This window comes from Sapajus apella, unplaced genomic scaffold (assembly GCF_009761245.1).
Source record: "Sapajus apella isolate SASKATOON/1434 unplaced genomic scaffold, GSC_monkey_1.0 scaffold10, whole genome shotgun sequence".
In the NCBI taxonomy this organism is placed as follows: domain Eukaryota; kingdom Metazoa; phylum Chordata; class Mammalia; order Primates; family Cebidae; genus Sapajus; species Sapajus apella.
This window is the reverse complement of record NW_022436950.1, coordinates 25451224-25472477: the sequence shown is the minus strand read 5'-3', so window position 1 is coordinate 25472477 and position 21254 is coordinate 25451224. Positions and strand designations below refer to the sequence as shown.

The window sequence follows — 21254 nt, the reverse complement described above, 5'->3', positions numbered from 1 at the left end:
CTTAATAATGCCTGAAAGCAAAGACGCATTGTAGATGAGAATGGGTAAGACTATGTGCTTAGTACTTACCATATGTCAGACTCTTTGAAGCAGAAGCAGGCCTCTAGAAAAGTATGAGGACTTTTGTGTAGTCTGACTGATTTTTACGTGTGGCAGAGAAGTACAAAGCAAAAGAAACCTTCTCCCAGATAACCCCCGGCAATATAACCAATTCACTTACGGATAATTCTTACCTAGAAAAATGATTTGGTGGCACCAAACACTCCAATGGTAGTATCAGTGTTGTACACAAATGATCAGGAGTCAAGGTTCAGGCTAACACAGCTTCACCTGTGTGATGATCACAACAGTACAAGTGATGAAACTGAAGCAAAAAGAAGTAGCTTGGCCAGAGTCACACAGCCAGTAAGTGACAAGGCTAGATGAGAATCTGTCTATTCATGCCAAAGCTTATATTCTTTCCTTATTTCACAATATTTACCTAGGTGAAGTTTAAAAGTCCTTTGCAAACTCTGGATTCTACTAATACATCACTAATGATAGATAAGAATATTTTAGTTTTGTTTTATGTGCTAAGAGGAATTCAAAGATTAATAATAGAACAGTGAGATAACTTTCTCACTCCTCCATCCCACTTTTTTTTTTTTTTTTTTTGACATACAGTTTCACTCTTGTTGCCCAGGCTGGAGTGCAGTGGCGTGATTTCAGCTCACTGCAACCTCCACCTCCCAGGTTCAAGTGATTCTCCTACCTCAACCTCCCGAGTAGCTGGGATTACAGGCATGCGCCAACAAGCCCAACTAATTTTTGTAGTTTTAGTAGAGACGGGGTTTTGCCCTGTGGGCCAGGCTGGTCTCAAACTCCTGACCTCAGGTGATCTGCCTGCCTCAGCTTCCCACGGTGTTCAGATTACAGGCGTGAACCACCGTGCCCAGCCCTCACTTCCCCTTTTTAAATTTCTAAAACCCTATATCTCCTTAAGGCTAAATATAAAATAACAATTAAAATTTCAGAGAGCGTTCCTAATTCAAGGTTTTATATATCTAGTTGTTTTTATCAGAAGTTCTTAAAGTGTATTTTATAGAGCATTAAAGAGTATATATGAGAATAAAATATTTTCTTTGCAAAAATCAATATTTTTTGAGGCCTAAGAGACCCCAGTGAAGAAAATATCCTCCAAATTATTAACTACACCAAGGAGAATGAGAGCTGAAACATATTGTATACCGTTTCTATGATTTTTTTTTTTTTTTTTTTTTTTTTTGCTGGACACGGCCTGGTTTAATGAACCTTTGACTTTTCACAGAGAATCCACAAAATGTATTTGTGTTCCTCTCAGCTTATAGTTACATATATCATTTCAGCCCAAAGAGATATTTTTTCTTGCAAATTTAAGATGATTAAAATGGTTTTTAATGGTAGCAATGTTGCAGTTTTAATTACAGTGTTTATTATCATGAAGAATTTAATATAAATATATGACAATTAGCAGTATTCTATTGGGGAAAGCTGAAAATAATTTGTCCTAATCTGGAGATTTGTTGAGATCCGTAATATGCATACACTAATTCCTTTGCCCTAATAACACCACTGTGTAAAATATCTCTAGGGATTTAAAAAGGTTAAAGTGATATTCACAGCAGGAGTGACAGAGCATATAAGGGAAACCTAAATTTCGCAGGCTTTTAACAGGATTTTCCCCCATTAAATCACACTAGCATAATATTAGATATGTAAAATCACTTCATTACATTTATTTTTTAACTAGAGTTTGTTTTTAAAGATCCAGGAAAAATCCTCCAAATTCCTTTTCTCATACCCTACTCTACTTAAGATCCTATAAGAATTACCAACACCATATTGGTGATTTCCATTTTTGATAGATAATCAGGATATCTAAAAACATGAATCCTGTAAAACAATGAGCAAGATTTTATTATCAAATAGTCCATCTTGCATTAATAAACAGATTACTTTTTGTAAGTAACTTGGCCCTTTTAAGTATATAAAGAAGCAAACAATAATGATTTTTAAAAATATTTCCAGTTTCCAAGCCTTTATTCTGCTTCTTAAGTTTTAACCTGTCAAAAATGAAACACATGCCTATGGAAAAGGTAATTACTTTTCTCCTTCTTTAACTTCTTCTTAATTAACTTTTAATCTATGCTGTTACAGAGGGAGCATTTCTTAATACTAAATGCGTCTAAAATGCAGGAGACAGAGATTTAAATCATTTAGATAAACATCTGCCTAGCACAGAGGCATAAAAATTACAAAATTAAGATATGGGTGGCTGAGTGCCAACAGTAGCTGTCAGCAAAAGCTAGATATTACCTTCATTTAAAAAAGAATATTTTACTTACAAACAAACCAACTTAATAGATGCCTTATAACCATACACTCTTATATTGGAACACATTTCTTGTTTTATACTACATAAAATTCTAAAAACATGTGAATGAGAAATTGAATGGAAATAACCATGCAATCATTTATGAAAGGCATGTTTTAAAAGAGAAAAAAATCAATAAATTGGAAAATTTCACCATGAAGTGAACCACTATTGCTTTGTTTAGTTAGAGTGAATTCTGTCAACAGTAATTTAATGTAATCAGTTCAATGATATGATCCCTGGTTGGTGTTCAGATAATTACTATACTTATGTGTAGTAATTTTCAGCTATTAAATGGAATATAGAGTGGCAAGTAAAGACAGGAAGCTTTGACCCTTAATACCCCCTTTACTATATGTGTGTAATTTGTCTTCTAATAACTAAAATAACATGACAGTAAAGTCTTTACACACAAAATAGAAATAATCCTGCATCCTTTATGCAAGCCTGGTTAATCAAAATGTCTTGCATTTTTTTTTGTACAAGATATAATAGAAATACACATACACACACACAGACACACACACACACAGAGAGAGAGAGAGAGAGAGAAAGAGAGAGAGAGAGAGAGAGAGGGCAGTCACTTATAGGCATACCTTGAAGATATTGCAGTTTCTGTTCCAGACTACCACAATAAAGCAAGTCACACAGTTTTTTTTGTTTCTCTGTACATATAAAAGTTATGATACTGTAACATATTAAGTGTGCAATGGAATTATTTTTAAAAGAACAATGAGCATACCATAATTAAAAATACTTATTACTAAAAAATGCTCACAATCAGCTGAGCCTTCAGCAAGTTGTGATTTTTTCTCTTGACTGATTGCTGACTGATCAGGTTGGTGATTGTGGAAGGCTGGGGTGGCTGCAGCAATTTTAAAAAATGATACAATAAAGTTTGCCATATACACTGACTCTTTATTTCATGAAAGATTTCTCTGTAGCAAGTGATGCTGTTTGACAGCATTTTACCCACAGTAGAAATTATTTAAAAACTGGAGTTCATCCTCTCAAACCCTGCTACTGCTTTATAATAAGTGTATGGAATGTTCTAAATCCTTTTTTGTCATTTCAGCAATGTTCATAGCATCTTCTCCAGGAGTAGATTGCATCTCCAGAAACCACTTTCTTTGCTCATCCATAAGAAGCAACTCCTCATCCATTAAAGTTTTATCATGAGTTTATAGCAATTTAGTAACATCCTCAGGCTTCACTTCTGGTTCTCTTTCTATTTTCACCATATTTGCAGTTACCTTCTCCACTGGAGTTTTGAACCTCTCAAAGACATCCATGAAAGTTGGAATAAACTCCTTCCAAACTCCTGTTAATCTTTATATTTCAACCCCCTCTCATAAATCATGAATGTTCTTTTCCAGAAGGCTTTCAGTTTACTTTGTTAAGATCATCAGAAGAATTATTAGCTATGGCAGCTATGCCTTATGAAAGTTATTTCTCAATTAATAAGACTTAAAAGTCAAAATTTCTTCTTGATCCATAGGCTGCAGAATGGATGTTGTGTTATCAGGCATCAAAACAACATTAATCTCTAATATCTGTATCAGAGCTCCTGGGTGGCCAGGTTCATTGTCAATGAACAGTAATATTTTGATTCTTTTTTCTCCAAGTAGTAGGTCTTAACAGTGGGCTTAAAATATTTAGTAAACTTTGCTATAAAGAGATGTGCTATAATCTAGGCTTTGTTGTTCCATTTATAAAGCATAGGTGAACTATATTTAGCATAATTTTCCAAGGCTGTAGGATTTTTTGAATGGTAAATGAACATTGGCTTCAACTTAAAGTCACTAACTGCATTTGCCCCTAACAAGAGTCAGCCTGTACTTTGAAGCTTTAAAGTCAGACAGGAACTTCTCCTCTCTAGCTATGAAAGTCCTAGACAGCATCTTCTTCCAATAGAAGGCTTTTACATCTGTATGGAAAATCTGTTGTTTATCAGTTATTTTAGATAGCTAGATCTTGTTGATGACTTGCTGCAGCTTCTCCAAAAGCACTTGCTACTTCACCTTGCACTTTATGTTATGAAGATGGCTTCTTTCCTTAAACTTTATGAAGCAACCTCTGCTAGTTTCCAACTTTTCATCTGAAGTTGTTTTTTTTTTTTTTTTTTTTTTTTTTTTTTGTTCCACTCTCAGCCTTAAGAGAGTTAAGGCCTTGCCCTGGATTAACTTTTGGCTTAAAAAAAAACCTGTTGTGCCTGGTTTGATCTTCTATCTAGACCACCAAAACTTTCCCCATATCAAAAATAAGGCTGTTTCACTTTATCATTTGTGTGTTCAAGGGAGCAAGCAGTACTTTTAGTTTTTTTTTTTCCGGAACTTTTCCATTGTATTCATAACTTGGCTGTTAAGTATGAGACACCTAGCTTTCACCCTATGTAAGCTTATATGCCTTCCTCCTCAAGCTTAATCATTTCTAGCTTTTTATTTGAAGCAAAAGATGTGTAACTCCTTCTTTTAACTTGAACACTCAGAGGCCATTATAGTGTTATTAAATGGCCTAATTTCAATATTGTTGTGTCTCAGGGAATAGAAAGTCCCAAGGAAAAGGAAGAGAGATGGGTGAATGGCTGTTCCTTGGAGCAGTCAGAACACACACAGCATTTATCAGTTAAGTTTGCTTTCTTACATGTGTTCAGTTCATGATGCTTCAGAACAATTACAATGGTAACATCAAAGGTCACTGATCACAGACCATCATAACAGATATAATAATAATGAAAATGGCAGCAAATCACGCTGCCACGTGTATATCTATAAAACAATCTGGCATGTTCTTCACATGTACCCCAAAACCTAAAATGCAATAAAATAAATAAAGGGGAAAAAATGTTCAGTTATTGTGAGAATTACCAAAATGTGACTCAGAGACAAAATGTGAGCATATGCAGATGGCAAAATGTTGCTGATGGACGCATTCTACACAGGGTTGTCACAAACCTTCAATTTGTAAAAAGCATAATATCTGCGAAGCTCAATAAAGCAAAGTACAATAAAATGATGTATGGGTGTATCTGCTCTCCCTCTCCAAATCCAAATGTAGTAAAGGAAGGAAAACAAACAGAATATATTTGTGAAATTACTGTATTGAGAAAGGGTGGTAGAGACATTACAGATCCGAGATTTCCGTGAGCTTCTGAAATTCAAAAGGTAGATGAATGCTGTTAAATGTACAACACAACCTAAGGGAATCCCAGGAAATTGCTACAGTGGTGTTGAAAGTTTAAGGAATTCTTGACTTGTTGTATGACCTGAGGATCATAGTCCTTTTCTCTAAATGCTTTGTGTTCCACCGTCTTCTTGCTTCCAGTAGCAAATGTAAAATATGATCAGTCAGTACAATTTTCTTACCTTTTAAAATATGTTGCTCTTTATGATGATTTATCCTTGAAATATCATCAAGAATTTTTTTTAAAAAATTTCTCTCAAACTTCTGAATGGTTGTCTTTTTTCAGTTAGTGGATTATTATTTGTTATTTCAACTCCATTTGTTACCTTTTCCTTCTTCTGAAATACTGTTGTCATTTTAGATCTCTGGGATCTGTTTCTTATGATTCTCATATTCGTGTGGGATTTTTTTGTCTTTATTCTAAGTTATTTCTTCCATGTGATCTTATTACAAATGCAGACCTGAGCCTTTTCTATTTTAAATTCCACTCTTTTATTTTATAGTTTGTGAATCACAATCATTATAGATTTTCTGACTATATCCCTTTGTTGGTCCTCATTCATTTTATGTTAATATTTTCTCTGAGGTCTTTATCGGTTCTACTAATAATTTATTGGGAATTATCACTTAAAGAATTTTACATCACTCACCCCATTCCTCAGGTTACTAATACCCTTTAAAGGTTTTTTTTTTTTTTTTTTGGCCATATTTTCATTATATGTGCCCCCAATCTTCATATACATGGGGACATTATGGGTTTTGAGCTATGGAAGACTTTCAGTGGAGGATAGTGAAATCAAATGGAAGGCACAGTCATTTTTACTTCCATGGCCAGGTTACGTTATCTGTCAAATGTGTTATTCTCTCTTGAAGCATGCGGGTACAGCATCCCCCGTTCCCTCTTTTTTTCACTCTGAGTATAAGTAAGAGCCCTCTATCACTCACAGGAAATGGGGGCAATGCAGCCCAGTAAGGCAGGTGAATGCAAGGTGACTGATTTCCTCAGTCTGAGAGAGTAACTGGGATCAAGCAAACTTTTGAAATACTACACAAAGCCAGTGTGCCTCTCATCAAGGGGATCTGTAGACTTCTTTCAGTTGATTCTTCTTAGGAAAAACATTTTTCCCTACACCTTCTGCAGAATATTGGATTCAGCCTCCAGCTCTACCCAGTGCCTCTAGCTTGCATGCCCCATATTCTAAATGACTCCAAGGAAAGTTAGGAAGAAGAAGGAGCCAGGGATGAAAACTTTAGTTCCCAAAGGTTTCTCATTTTGAAAAGGAGATAAAAATATTGTTTATTTTGAATAATGCAATATTATATCTCTAAAATCCAAAGAATAAAATGAAATGCTTTTTAAACATAAGAGAATTCAGTAAGATTATGGGTTACCATAATAAATGTCAAAAATAAAACAGAAAACATAGCAAAACAAAAAGAATCAAAAGAGAAAGGATAATGTATAATAACAACATAACCATAAATCTCTTGGAATGGGATTAATAAGCAATGTGTAATGTTTATAATGATAAAATTCACATGAGAGAGGTGTTCATTGTTCTTGATTGGAATATGTAGCACTGTGAAGAGGGCAGATATCTTAAAAATATCTTCATGAAATCAGAACAAATATTCAGAATTCCAATAGGATTGCTTTTCTTGGGGTTGTGAGTAGGACAGAGAGTTGGAAGGCTATAATACAAAATAATTCTTAAGTTTCTGATACATTACATATTAGAGGATTGAGAAAATTCCTTCCCCAAATAAAATATATTATAAAACTAGAATTAAAATATGATGTAAATGAAGAAGTACATTACAGAAGCAATGATTTTCAAGACATTGGACAGCAGGCAATGAAGAACTATGCTATTTGAGTGATGGGAACAATTTAGGGAAGTCCCATGAGGAGTCCTCAGCTAAAACCTTGAGATAGCTTTCGGGAAATAGCATATGTCAGACTCTCTGAGTTGAAGAGAAGTTGGAAAGTGACTCAAGTTTGTGAGACAGAGTACTAAGAGAGGTGAGTCCTTCACTGAGAAACTTAAAGATTTTCCAAGGGATCTCCTGAAGCATTTAGCAGAGTATTCATCAACACATGTGTATGAGGAAAGTACATAAGGCCTGGAAAGAACATATGAAAGGATTAGAGACAGCAGTGCCAAAAGCTGAGATACGGTGCTGGGAATTATGCCTTTTCTAACTAGACAGATGGGAGAAACTCATAATCCACCGGGCACTCTGTTAGTACTCAGGAAAGTCTTATTATTTCATTTGTTGTATTAGTATGAGTTTTCCAGAGATATAGAACCAATGGAATGTGCGCATGTGTGTATATACATATACTTTAAGAATTGATTGTGGGGGCCGGCAAGTGCAAAATCTCCAGGGCAGCCCCATAGGCTGGAGACCCAGAGAAGGGTCAATATTGCAGTTCAAGTCTGAAGGCAGTCTGGAGGCAGAACTTTCTCCATGGGGGACCTCAGTCTTTTTCTGTTAATGCTTTCAACTGATTGGATGTGACCCACCTGCATTATGGAAGGTAATCTGCTTTACTTAAAGTCTACTGATTTAAATGTTAATTGCATCCAAAATATACCTTCTTAGAAACAGATAAGCCAATGTTTGACCAAAAACTGGATATCATAGTCTAACAAAGTCAACATATGAAATTAATCACCAGACTCAGTATTTTACCGTACTCAGAAGTTGCCTCAGTACTGGGGGATAAGTAGCCCTAGATTGAGCACTGCTCTGGACCCATTTAACAAGTTATGAAAGCAATACCCAAAAGGATGCAGCTACAATAGGAATTTTTAAAAACAATTTAGCCCCCAACAAGTTAAAGATTCCAATGTTTGTTATCCAGTAAAAAGAGAAGCAGGAAAATAGCATCCATAATGAATAAAAGCGCATATACAGACACACACAGTGTGTGTAGTATTCTTCCCTCAGCATTTCCTTTTAATTTATTTATTTATTTTTGAGACAGAGTCTTGCTCTGTCACCCAGTCTGGAGTGCAGTCTTGGCTCACTGCAACTTTTGCCTCCTGGGTTCAAGCGAAGCAATTCTTCTGCCTCAGCCTCCCAAGTAGCTGGGACTATAGGCTCGTGCCACCACACCCAGCTAATTTTTTGTATTTTTAGTGAAGACGAGGTTTCACCGTGTTAGCCAGGATAGTCTCGATCTCCTGACCTTGTGATCTGCCAACCTTGTGATCTGCCCACCTTTGCCTCCCAAAGTGCTGGAATTATAGGCATGAGCCACTATCCCTGGCAGAAATCTACCCTCAGTATTTCTATCTTGATCTTTAATAGGCATCTCAAACTTAACATCAAAAACCAACCTCTTGGGCCAGGCAGGGCGGCTCACGTTTGTATTCCCAGCACTTTGGGAGGCTGAGGTAGACAGATCACTTGAGGTCAAGAGTTCAAGACAAGCCTGGCTAACATAATGAAACCTCATCTCTACTAAAAATACAAAAAATTAGCCGGGTGTGGTGGCATGCGCCTGTAGTCCCAGTTACTAAGGAGGCTGAGGTAGGAGAATCTCTTGAATCTGGGAGGCAGAGGATGCGGTGAGCTGAGATCATGCCACTGCACTCCAGCCTGGGCAACAGAGCAAGATTCTGACTCAAAACCAAACCAAACCAAAACAAAATAAAATAAAACAAAACAAAACCTTCTGCTGTCACCACATCCCCAAACCTGTATTTCCCACTACACAACCCATTTCAATTGATGGCAACACAATCTTATGAAATGGCAAGACCAAAAACCTTGAAGTTATTTTTTTACTCCTCTCTTTCTCTCTAATTCCACATCTAATTCATCACAATGTCTTGTTGCCACCGTCTCTCCTATTGTAATAGTCTAACTTTTTTTTTTTTTAGTCTCTGCTCTCTTATAGTTTAATCTCAACATGATAAGCAGAGTGATTCTTGCAACATGTGACTCTGATCAGTCACTCCTATGGCCAATCTCATCAAAGTATTTTCATTTTATTCAAATAGATGCCAATGTCCTTCCAATGGCCTACATAATCTGCTCCTTCACTTTTCATCTGACAACGTCTCCTGTGATTCGCCTTGCTCAGCATTATCCAATCATGAAATGTGATGTGAGTCACATGTGTAACCTTAAAGTTTTTAGTAGCACATTAAAATGTTGAAAATAAGCGAAATTAATAACATATTATATTTAACCCAACATTTCAAAAACGTTATTTCAACAACATGGAACCAATATAAAAATTCAACATGTAATCAATATGTTTTTTGGTATTTTTTTCATGCACAGCCTTACAAATCAGAAGTGTATGTTATACTTATGGCACATCTCAAATTGGTTTAGCTCAATAGCTATGTGTGATTAATGGGTACCATATCAAACAGCACAGTACCAGCCCATGCCTCTCCGGGTGCATTGGTTTCCTTTATATTCCTGAAACATGCCAGCCATACTTTTGCTTCACAACCTCTCTTATTTTATGTGCTGAAATAACATAATACCACAGACTGGGTAATTTATAAACAATAGAAATTTGTTTTTCATGTTTCTGGGGGCTGGAAAGATTAGTGTCTGGTGAAGACTTCTCTGTCTGCTTCCAAGATGGCACCCTTTGGTTGCATCCTATGGAGAGGAGGAGAACTGTGTCATCACGTGGCAGAATGAACAGAAGGGCAAGAACGGGGTGATTTCTAGTTCCCTCCAGCTGTTTTATCAGGTCACTAGTTCCGTTCATGAAGGCTCCACCCTCATGACTTAATCAGCTCCTAAAAGCCCCACCTCTAATATTATCACATTAGCAATTCAGTTTCAACATATGAATTTCGGGGGCATTCAGACAATAGCACAGGCTTTGCATCAGTTGTTCCCTTTTCCAGGAACTCCTTCCTCCATATATATACATGGCTGTTTTTCTCACCTCCTTGTAGTCTTTTTCAAATGTCACCATTTTGGTGAGGCTATGCCAGATTACTTTATTTAATGTATCATATTATTTATTACATTTTAATAATATATAAATTATTTATAAGGCATATTATGTATCTGTCCTCTCATTGGGAACTCTCCTGTGAGGGGGCAAGAATTTTAGACTGTTTTATTCATTTACGTACCCCCAACTTTGCATGATCTCTATTCCATAGAAGTTCAATAAATACCTGTTGAATGAATGAAAAAAATTAATTCAGTAGGATTTTATGCTCTTGTTTAACAACACAGAGTCTTGTACTGATTTTGAGAGATATTCAAGATATTTTGGCAAAGAAAAAAATAGGCATACTGAAGAACTATGGAAACATATATCTTTTTACTGTTTCAAAATATGTGTCTTTGGATATTAGTATAGCTGTGATTGAGATAACATATCATCCCTCTAGAGAAAGAATACATATCTAGTTGCTGTAATTAATTGCATCTGTCTAGAGAGTAGAAATCAGTAGAGGGAGGACACTTTCATAGTTTTAAATTATATGTATTTTTTGAGCTTTTAAAATAATTATGCTATTTGTGATAATTTAAAAATACAAGTTTAAAAACTGGCAATGTCATAAAAAATTAGGAGCATTTATTCTCTTGTTCTAAAAACTACCTTAGTTAGGGTGCTAAAATCCATTTCTTGGAGGTCACCTTTGCAAAGCCCTGAAGGTATTTCTCCAGAAATAATCTGAGACTTCTACATTGTATGTGTATTTTTCTGACATCTTTTTGATTGCATATACAGGGTTATCTGCATTTTATCATTTTAATTCCTAGGAGTGATTTTATAAGCTGTTCCTCAGTTCATAGTCTTTGCAGTTTAATTGTAATTTGACCTACTAACTGAATTACAGAAATCGGATATAAGCAAATGAACAGATTTCAGCTGTCCATTTGATATAGTGATTTGAATTAGTTTTAATGGGCACGAGGGCAGTTTTCTAGCCTGTAACTGCTATTAAACAGAATTCTGTATATTCACTGAAGATGTTTAAATACTCTGTGTGGTAATACAACTGATTTGTGTTTTATACAAGTAATAACTATAGATTGAATTAAAAAGGAAATATGACCTAAAGAAAAGAGGGTCTATTTAATGCAGTTTTCGTTTTATTACTTTGGAAGATTCACGTTTTAATTTCAATTTTTCTTTTATTTCATTTTTTCAAAAGAAAATTATAATAACATAAGAATAAATAATAGCAGTACCTTGTATTGCTACTGTGATAAGAGCTTTAAATATTTTTTCTCATGTGATTCTTACAATAAGCCTACAAAGTTTAGATCAATATTATCTCAGTTTTCACAGATGAGAAAGTTGAGGTTTAAGAAGACAAAATAACTTATCCATGTCCAAAGAGTTAACAAGATTATAATCAGCATTAATGTATTATTTTTAGTTTCATTCTAAAACTGTGTTTTTAAGCATTATGTCACTAATATATTTATCTTAGTGAAACCAATTCTTCTGATAATCTTTAAAAATAAATAGTCATAAATTGCAAAGGGATTTTGACCCCAAATCGATTATAAATCCATTATACGAAACTCTTGTCACACGTGGTATCATATCACAATGCTTACAACAGAGACTGGAACATAGTAGGTACACAATAAATAATTTTGAATTAATAAAATTATGAAAGTTTTCATCTAATATTCTAAATCTTTACAGTGAAAGGGAAAAAATGCCTTTTAAAGTGGGAAGAGCAAAAGCAAATGGCACAGGGTGTTAGTATTTGAGAACGGGATAGTCAAATAAAAGGGATTCAAATTCACTCAACTGGATCAGTTAGAAAAGCTAGAAATAAAGGTGGAAAGTGTCAGGCAGTTCCATAGTATGCCTACTTTACAGATTACAAAATCTATGTCGTTGATGTGAGTTTGTGTACGTGACAGGGAAATATTTGTTTCCTCTGTTAATTTTATGCATCTTGAAATACGTGAGGGCCGGGTTAAAATATGAAACCCTCTCTGAAGGTGAGATAAAACAAGTCTCTCATTCTTCTCCATTAAATTAGGAGACATTGCTTGGCCTTTGAAATATTATTCTGGACTAGTTAAAGCAAACTGATAATGTATGACTTCTTTGACCAACTTCTCTCTCCAAACTTTGTCAACCACAAAATATTGTATGACATGTTGTATATACATTATGATACTCAAATACTCTTCATATTTTTATTCTCTGCCACTTCACTAGTGCAGATTATCATTTGTCCTAGAACTAATGAAACCACCTTCAAAGTATGCTCCTTGTGTTAGAAATCCTGCTTACCAACCACTTCCTCCCACTATCACCATATCTAGCTTTTCCTAGAACATATATCTGTTCTTAAATCTTGCTAATTCCATGTCACCTCTTGCTAATTCTAGGAGGAAGTGCAAAGCTTCCTCATGAAATTAAAAGAGTCTGCCACAGCCACCTTTCTCGGCTCACCTTCACACAAGTCTCCAGCAAACCTGAATTACAATTGTAAACACCAACCCTGGCTGCCCCTGATCACCAAGCACCATCTTAGGCTGAATCCTGTTTCTAAAATGCCGTAGCCCTTTCTTTGTTATCAGTCAAAACCCTTCTCAAACATCAAGTCTCAGAAAAAAATGCCATCTTCTTCATGATGTCTTTCCTAGCCTCCCCTATTTCACTCCTACCTTAAAATTAAGCATTTCCATAAAACTTTACTCATACCTACATTTATTCATATCTCCTTCCCATATTTATTATAGTTATCATTATTCTTTCCTTATTGGTTTCAAACTCTTTATGGACAGGTGCAGTGACTCCTTTAAGTGTTCCTCTTCCAGTGCCTAGAATAGGACAATATTTGCAGCAAGAAAATATTCAATATAATAAACCTATGTTGTTCACCGAAAAAAATACGAAATAAACTCAAAAACTATAATAAAATATTTTGTACAGAACAAGTATAGCAAAGGAGAAAAACATAATCCCCATATAATAGAAAAGGAACATGTTAAAACTTGTATTGATAACTGGATGAATATAGATGGATGTTTTACAGGAAAAGGGAAATAGAAGAGCAGAAAACAAAATACATCAAAATTCTTCTTTGATTTCCAGTTTACAGGTAAAAATTATTTCCAGGTACTAAGTTTGCATCGGGAAGACGTGATTTTGTAATTCCCAGAACTGTCATCCTTTGTTACACTGTTGTCTTTCACAGTATGCTCTCTGGGGGTTTTAGGAGATTGCACACCAGGAGCATTGAGCACAATGGCACTGAAGTCTTGCGGTGCAGGAAGCCTCAGTAATCAATTCCCACACTTTCCAGGTGGTGTTGTTTGGTTCCATTCACATTAACTTTTCAGTGTTCTATGTGACGAAAGCCTCCAGATAGTGAAGAGGGAGGGAGAGCAATAAGACCAGTGATTACAAATCAATCACTTTTATTGCTGCCAGAACCAGAAGCAGAACACTGCTGATAGACAAAGCAATGGTTTTGTTCAATAATTAAGTTGTTTCTTAGGGGAGAATATGAAGCCTTTTCAATATTTTACTCTTCTTAGAAAATATGTGTATTGTATCAAACATTGTGTGTCACACAATAGAAATGGGGGTCTTAATAGTGTTCCTTATTGAGAACATTGAATATTATAAAGCAGCTTTGATTAGTGTTGGGGGAGAATCAGCTCTACTTCATGCATAAAGCCAAATATCTGGGACACTGGTCCACCTGAGAAACAGAAGGTAGCTACTTCCCAAATTAAGGGTAATTGAGGAGAGGGTTTACTATTGAGTATACTTCTAAAATATACTCAATATTTGGGCAAAGATAAGAAAAAGAATTTTTAGGCATATAGGTATGTGTTTGTCTCTCTGAAAAAAATACCTAAACTAAAATTTTAAGAATGCTATCATAAGGCCAGGCGCGGTGGCTCACGCCTGTAATCCCAGCACTTTGGGAGGCCGAGGCAGGTGGATCACGAGGTCAAGAGATTGAGACCATCCTGGTCAACATGGTGAATCCCCGTCTCTACTAAAAATACAACAAATTAGCTGGGCATGGTGGCGCGTGCCTGTAATCCCAGCTGCTCAGGAGGCTGAGGCAGGAGAATTGCCTGAACCCAGGAGGTGGAGGTTGCGGTGAGCCAAGATGACGCCATTGCACTCCAGCCTGGGTAACAAGAGTGAAACTCTGTCTCAAAAAAAAAAAAAAAAAAAAATGCTATAATAATGACATACAAGTAAAATTGTCTGGATTTGAATATATCTGGGTCTCTTCAAGATGGTCCTTGCCAGGATTCTGTTGAAATAGCCTTGTATAATACTATCAAACATCCTAAATGCATGTCATTGTGGTTTCTTTATTTACTTTTTGCACCCCTCCTTTCTTCCTCATTCTCTCACAATATTTCCACCAAATCTAACACCACATTAGCTGCAAGTGGTGCAAAGAGATATTATATTCTTCAGTGATAACTATGAGATAACACATAGTTATAATTTACTTAAAGAAGATGATGTAAAACTATAAAAGATAATGTGTTGCTTTGTAAACAGAATTCAAACTAGAATTTAACCTTCAAAATATTTTTTTGGAAAGTGATGAGAAAACATTGCAACTGTATAGAAGTCATGCAGTATAATAGAAAATGTCCTATAGTATAAGCATGGAACACAGAATTTATTACCACAACTATCAGTGGCTCCTATGACATTAAAGGTTAGTCACTTACTTTCCGGTGTCTACCAATCAATTCTTCAAAATTGACACAATTACACAAACTCCTAAGAAGAGATCATAGAAATATTGGAATGATAAATAATATGTGACTATATTTTAGTTGCCCAATATGCCATTTTGTGATTATTATTCAGAAAAGATTCTCTCCTGAAAGGAAATTACAGAAAATAAGCACTATTGGTGTACACTGTACTATTAGATATTTTTACACAAACCATTATGCTAAATTCAGAAAGAAAGCATATTTTAACTGGACACAGAGCTGTGATTTGTTCTAATAAAACCCTAATTTGCCCAAGTTTTATCAGTAACCATGGTTCCTACATAGTACTTATGGAGGTGGCCATAGTTTTTATTTTATTGTAAGACTCACTGCAGTGCAGGTCTGACTCAGAGCTTTTCCTAGGAATATAAAAAGGATAAATAAAAATGTAAAAGAAAAATTATTAAACCATCCCTTGATAACTAAATGGTTGATCGTAAATTGGAGTGTCTATGCAAATGAAGTAAATAATTAAAATCTCCAAGAACAGCATTGACTAGGTGGTTGATGACTGGCAATTATAAAAGCTGAATTTTTAATACACATACATCCAAAGAGCCAGTAAAAATTAGTTCCCAGACTAATGGACTTGCCTTTCTTCTGAAGCAGAATTTTAATGAGAGCATTATTTATAACAGAGAGCCCAAGAATCAGGGTATTCTTGCTTAGTCTCATTTTTTTTTTTTATTCCCTGACACCTTATCCATTAAACTATGAACTTCTTTACAGAAGAATAATACTTTATGCATTGGGAAGTAAAGGTCAAAATGACTTCGGAAATTAGTTGCACTATATGTACTCTAAAGACGTGGCACTTAGGGCAAAAGAAATCATAAAGCCTGTGTTTCTAAATACCTGAATTGTATATGCTTTTTAAATATATCTCATAAGATCAAATTACATTCCATATAGTTTTGTTCTTCCACAAACTTTCTGATTATTTCCTACATAAGATAAAGTGCAAAATCTTTGAAGGACACTTAAATCTTTTTGCATATTCTTTGATAAGGCTTACAAATGGTTTTAATCATTCTGATACATGTACATTTTTAAACTGCTAATTTCTTTGAGTCTATTGAAAGGGTTTAATTTTTCTTTTGAAATCCCATTTTCTTACTGGCAGCCTGTGTTATAAACATCACAGAGTTTAGATTGCCACTTTCCTTTTTGATATTTCAACCAGAGCAGTCTCTGGCTTTGCTCCCATGATTCTTTCCCCAGTAGTTGTAACTTAGCAAGGAATATTTGGCAGACAGCATCTAAGGAGATTTTATTGTCCTAGTGACAGCTCCCTTAAACTATGAGTCAGGCAGAATCCTGGCCCAACGATGAGTCAGAGTGGTTTACTCAGAGCTGCCTTAAACAGAAATTCACTAGTTCCCATCCAATTCCCCAGTGCCAGCCTAAAATCATATGACCTGGATGGATCATAGGACATGGATGGTGGAAGCATTATTGGGAGGAATGTGATAAATAAGATCTCATTTGTCTAGGCTTGTTCCCTTCTGTCATCTTTTTTGTTGTTTTTAATCCCTCAGTATTTTAGAAACTTCTATATCTACTCATATACACTGAAGAATCTAAATTTTCTTAAAAATCATAGATTTTATTAAAAATCTCAAGATGTAGGTAGCTTTCCAATGTCCAATATCAGATAGACAGCAGGCAAATGCCCAGGAAAATTAGGTTCTTTATATCAACCAAGGCAAAACCAGGAGCTTATTACTGAGAATCTTGGTTCAAAATACTAGAGATTGTAATGTTGATTAATAACATTGAATTGTGAGTATAGTTAAGTTTTTTAGATGTATTTTAGCAATTTTGTGTTTCTTCTCTAATTGCCTATTTTTATCCTTTGCACATTTTCCTGTTGGGGATATATATATATTTTTCTGATTGGTTTGAATTAACTCTTTGTGCATTAAGACCATGAGTTTTTCCCTTGCGACAAGTATTTTTCATGTTTATTATTTGCCTTTTAATTTTTATATTTTTAATGCATATTGTGTTTACTCTTCTGTGTCATCAAATGTACTTGTGCTTTCCCTAATATTTTATTTCTTATTTTTATGTTTAGAAAAGCTCCCCCAGTCTGATACCTGATAAATATTTACTTATATATTTTTTTGTAATTCTTGTTTGTTTGTTTCCAACAAATGTAATTCATTTTGGTATATGGTATGGGGTAGATCTTTATTATTTTCCAAATACTAAGCCAGTTTTCCAGAGGCTATTTATCAAATGGCATGTTTTCTCCGCTGCTTTGAAGTATGTGATTATAACATAGTAAATAATAAGTATTGTGTTTTGTCTTTTTAGTATCAAATGATCTGATTATATAGATCCCCTCTTTTGATATATCAATATACTGATATAATTAAGTCTGCATTATATTAATAGAGTTTCTAACATAACCACCCTTACTTTCTTAAAATAAATGCTACCTGGTAATAGCTTTAATTTTATTAACACATTACTAATATTTTTCAGATTTCTACATATATAGTATAACTGAGAATGTTAAACAATTTTCTTTTTGATCTGTCATTGCCCAGGGTTTTATAATTTTTTCTTCTTAATTCGTAACATAAATTGGAAAATATAGTAGAAAAAATTATAAAAATATGGTTGAGTCAACTAAGAAATTCAATGGTTCACCTTCATGTGCCCTACCTATAAACTACAAATAACCAAAGCATTATAATAATGGAAAAAATCTAAAGTTCTGCGCAAGTGCTGGAAACTAGGAGAGGAGTCTATCCACACAAAGATTATTGAGTAGTTTCTGCTGTAAGTGGTGCATGTAACAAATGAGGACTTTTGTGATAGATAACTCACAATTCCACATCTCAAGAAAATAGTGGAGATAGTTCAAAAGCTAGGAAGATTTCAATAGCATCCCCTGATTTTTATGGTCAAGGTCTCAAAGTAAGGACAGGTCTGTAGATAGGTAAGATTAGAAACTTCTATCCAAATAGTCTATGCTCAGCACATTAAATATAAGCGTAGTTGTATTACCTCAAAAGCCTTCAGGCAGTTGGACTCCTCCCTGGTATGCCATTAAAAACTATAAAGAATTAAGTTATTCAGTAAATAGGATAAGGCATGTAGAGGATAAGCTTGAGATGTTCAAACAGAATATAGGAGAAAAAGGAAAAATACTGAAAATGGCCAAAGGAAAACCATTTGCATAGATGACTGACCTTGGAAAGGTAAGGTACTGATTTTTCTATATTAACCCAACGTTAACTCCACATAAAGTTGGGAGTTATTGGTGGATGTCTCCATGTTTACTGTACCAATTATGCAGAAGAGTCAGCTGGCAGTCAAGTCTTTCCTATCCTCCTTCAATTGGTGTTGTGGATGGCTGAAGTACGCTAGAATTTTTTTGTGAGTATCATTTTCCTTCATCATCAGTTCCCATTTCTTATGTACAGTCGTTTGGTCATCATAATCAGGATCTAGGCTAAATAACACATTTTTTGTCTTATTCTTTTATGTATGATTTATTTACTTAAGCCTGTAATATAGTTAGAAACTTAGCCCATTAACTCAAGAGAAATTATAACTAATTTCAAAATCAGCTGAGTTTAGGTTTTAAAAATTAGTGAAATTTGTCACTGATTTCAGAGTAAATTCATCATAAATATGTACAAACTATTTTTTAAGAAACAACCACTTAACCATAAAAGTCACAAATTGAAATTTTTTTAAAAGCATTATTCATAGGAAGCTACTTTTTATTCTTGCTGCACTTTTCTAAAGATAAATACATGACCCTTAACATTTCCAGTTTTCAGTTGTGACACATCTTTACAATGGCAAGCACAAAATTTGCACCTGTTGTATGAGAGAAATGTACCTTGAGATACTCTGACAGATAAATTATAACAAAGTAAAGCAACATTTTTAATCTTTATATAAAAATAAAATAGAAATATCTAATTAAGGATGTGAACACAGTTGGTACTATTTCTGATCTTTCTAATGCTCAGATGAATGTTCTGTTGTTTCAAAGTTTCAAATTCTATTAAAAATGTTGCTGGCAGTTATTAAACATGTCACATCACACCACTCCTACACCCACAACAATCCCATCCACCTTGAATACAATCATTTTCAAAATATTACTTGTCAGGAATTTTTCTTCAGCTATATATCATTTAAGAATGATATTACAGGGAAATACTAGACGAAGGAATCTGTTTAGGGAAATCTGCTGTTGAAGAAAATTACCACCAATTTAATAATATGAGTTTGAAGATAGAAATGTAGGTGATTGATAAAAATTTCAGTAACAGAAAAGAAAGCATTTGAAGATAGACATTTAAGGTATTAAAAAATAGAATCCAATATGATGTAATTAAACACCATATTCTCAGAAAAAGTAGAAGAAAATATATTTTAATTAGGAGGGCTAGGACTTTTCTCAATTTTTAAAAATTAAAATATAATACATTTCAACAATAGGAAAGGACAAACATCAAATTTTTAATAAGAACCAACTTGGATTTAGTTTCTATAATACTTTAGATACTTGTATTTTCAAAATAGTATACATATAGCTACCCAGTATATATGTGAATAAGAACACACACAAATATATTAGGTCATTTCAACTTTTCATCATAAAGTTAAAGTGTCTAATGATAATTAGTGCATCTTTATCCCTTTTAGAAAAGTGGCTGGATATAAGATCAACATGAAAAGATAAATTATAGTCCTATACATTTGTATCAAACAACTAGAAAATTAAATATGACATAAGATACCACTTAAAGTAGCAATAAAAAATCAAATAACTAGCAAATTTAGTGAAAATATGAAAGTTCTCTGTGCTAAAAACTAGAAAATATTATTGGTGGCAATTTTAAAAGACCTAAATATATGCAGGAATATGTCATGTCTGTACATTGGAAGAATTCAATACCATAAAGATGTCAATTCTCCTCAGATTGATTTATAAATTTAGTGAAATACCAAATAAAACATTCTAGCAGTTTCATTTATAGAAAGACAAGTGATTCTAAAATTCAAATGGCAATTCAAAGGGTCAAGGATAGTATAGACAATCTTTAAAAAGAACAAAGTTGGAAAACTTTCATTACCTGATATCAACACCTGCTATAAGTCTTACTTTAATCATGACATGGTGACATTGGGTTAAAATAGACAAATAGAGTAATGGAACAAAATAGAAGCCCTAAAACTGAGACCCAAGTAAATGTTGTCACCTGATTTTCAACAGCAGTTACCCTGTAATTGGAATGGATTGAATGTTTGTGTCCCTTCTAAAACTGATACATTGAAATCTTAACACCCAATATGGCAGTATTAGGAGTGAGACTATTGGGAGGTAACTAGGTCATTAGAGTGACCTACATCCTCATGAATGCTGTTAGTGCCCTTAAAAAGGAACGCCGGAGAGCTCCCTCACTCTCTGCTATGTGAGAATAAAATGAGAAAACAGCTATCTGGGATCCAGAAGAGGGCCCTCACCAGAACCTGACCATGCTATCACTCTGATCTTAGACTTCAAGCCTCTAGGAAATGGTGAGAAATGGATTTCTGTATTCATGTCCACTAAGTCTATGGTATTCTGTCATGGAAATCTGAACTAGGACATAAATACAGTGGAATACAGGATGTCTTTTACAAATGATACAGGATCAATTTCATATGCATATGAAAAATGATAAACTATTGCTCCAACTTATACAATACACAGGAATTAATTTTAGATAAAATATATACCTAAAAGTGAAATGCAAACCAATCATTTTTTTAGAAGCTAATGGAAGGGAATAGGCTAATCATCTTTGAATTTTGGGTACATGAGGATTTATTAAATGAGCCACAAGATGTGTTATTACTGAAAAAGAAGATAGAAGTACTCTCTTTTTTTTTTTTTTTTTTTTTTTTGAGATGGAGTTTCGCTCTTGTT

General features: G+C 34.4%; 1 protein-coding gene across 1 annotated transcript in view; it reads left to right on the top strand.

Annotated features, from left to right (window-relative positions):
• SPAG16 (sperm associated antigen 16) overlaps positions 1 to 21254 on the top strand; it is an 818550-nt gene that overhangs the window by 459458 nt on the left and 337838 nt on the right. The gene's annotated exons all lie outside the window — the stretch shown is intronic.